Here is a 2,109-nt window from a genome sequence, read left to right on the forward strand (position 1 = left end):
ACAAAATCAACCACACAATCAACCCATAATGCCTAAGTTTTCATCACATTCCGTACCAACCGAGGAGAACCTACCCAATGGTACTCCCACACCACAACACTTAACCGGAAATTTTATTGCAAAATCCGCATTTATCCAATTAGTCGAAAGAAGCCAATTTGGGGGGATGCCTAGTGAAGACCCTCATTCTCACATGGAGACTTTTTGTGACTATTGTGATGCGATTTTACAAACGAGAGTGACTCAAGACCAAATTCGATGGGTCTAATTTCCTTTTTCTCTAATTGGTACCGCGAAACAATGGTTAAAGAGCCTTAATAAGGCTACTCTTGGAATTGACTCTTGGAAGAAGTTGGCTCTAGCTTTCTACAAAAAGTTCTACCCTCCGGAAAAGACTAACATGCTAAGAGCCCAAATCACGGTTTTAAGCAAAGGGACGAAGAATTTTTGTATGAAGCTTGGGAGCGATTCAAAGGAACTTGTCGCTCATGTCCTCATCATGGACTTAGCGAGTGGTTCTTGGTACAACAATTTTGGAATGGACTTTATGAAGACTCCCGAAACATTCTCAACATGGGATCAAATGGTATGTTCACCGAAGTTGACGATAATCAAACTTGGAACAAGATTGAGGAAATGGCGGTCCATAATTCACAATATAGTAGACCTTGCAAGGCTACTAGAGGAGGAAAGCATGAAGTGGACTCTATTACTCAATTGGGTGCTCAACTTAGTGCTCATATTGATACCATCAACTTGAAGTTTGAAAAGGCTATGGCTAAGCTTGAAGAAGCCTCCAAAATCACCAAAGCAACATGTTAATGCCATGGTAGCATCTTCATCGATTCCAAATAGAGTATGTGAGAATTGTGGAACTTTGAGACATGACCAAAGTGAATGTAGGGGAACAAGTGAGCAAGTGAATGCTTTTCAAGCATACAAAAGTGGTACCCCGTATTCCAACTATTACAATGAAAACACCAAATTCCATCCAAATCTCTCATACAAAAGCCAAAATGTTCAAAACCCTCAACCAACAGACACCCCACCCCCAATCAGAAACCAAAATCAAAGACCCTTTTACAACCAAAACCAAGGTTACCAAAATCAAACTCCATACAATCAACAAAATGACCAAGGTTTTGATGTTCAAAAAGCGGTCCTCCAAATGCAAAAGAATCAACAAGAATTTTTCACTCAAATGCAAAAATATAGCCAGGCAAAGGACATCACCATCAACAACATCCTAGCCCACACAAAAATGTTGGAAACTCAAATGACCCAACTAGCATCTTCAAGCTCTCAAAGACAAAAGGGGCAATTACCACCTCAAAGTAATCCCCCACGACATGAAATGGTTAGTGCCATCCACTTGAGGAGTGTTAAAAGATATGAAGGGCCAAAGAAGCAAGTTGAGGATGAAGTTGCGGAGCCTAGTGACAAGGAAAGAGTTGTACAAAACTCTAGGGAAGAAGAACCCGTCAATCAAGAAGTTTCAAAGAAAAATGAAGAAAAGGCCAAAGAGAAGGAGCCCATTGTGATTAGACTTCCATTCCCGAGTCGTCAAGCTAAGCCTAAGTTTGATGACCAACTTGGAAAATTCATGGAAATTGTGAAGAATTTAGAAGTCTCGATACCTTTCATGGAATTGATCAATCACGTTCCGGCCTATGCAAAGTACATGAAGGACATCCTTACAAAGAAGAAATTAATCCGGAAGCTTGAGACTATTTCCTTCACTAAGGTGAGTAGTGCCATCCTTCAAGGGAGTTCACCTCCAAAGCTCAAGGATCCGGGAAGCTTCTCCATTCCATGCACTATTGGTGACACTACAATCAACAAAGCTTTATGTGACCTTGGGCAAGTGTTAGTGTCATGCCATATTCGGTTAGCAAGAGGCTAGGAATGGGATAACTCAAATGCACCAACATCATGCTTCAAATGGCGGATAGATTAACAAAGACACCTTTAGGGATATGGGAAGATGTTCCCGTGAGAATTGGAAAATTCTTCATCCCGGTGGATTTCGTTATTGTTGACATGGAAGAAGACTCCAACATTCCTATTATCTTAGGAAGACCTTTCTTGCACACCGATCGATGTGAAGCA

At 41.0% G+C, this 2,109-nt stretch overlaps 1 non-coding gene across 1 annotated transcript; it reads right to left on the minus strand.

Annotated features, from left to right (window-relative positions):
* Positions 1–400: 400 nt before the first annotated feature.
* LOC141603403 (small nucleolar RNA R71) lies at positions 401–506 on the minus strand. Its single transcript, XR_012525282.1, has one exon. It is a non-coding gene; the product is annotated as a small nucleolar RNA R71 (small nucleolar RNA).
* Positions 507–2,109: the final 1,603 nt, after the last annotated feature.

The sequence above is a fragment of the Silene latifolia genome, chromosome 9 (assembly GCF_048544455.1).
Source record: "Silene latifolia isolate original U9 population chromosome 9, ASM4854445v1, whole genome shotgun sequence".
Classification (NCBI taxonomy): domain Eukaryota; kingdom Viridiplantae; phylum Streptophyta; class Magnoliopsida; order Caryophyllales; family Caryophyllaceae; genus Silene; species Silene latifolia.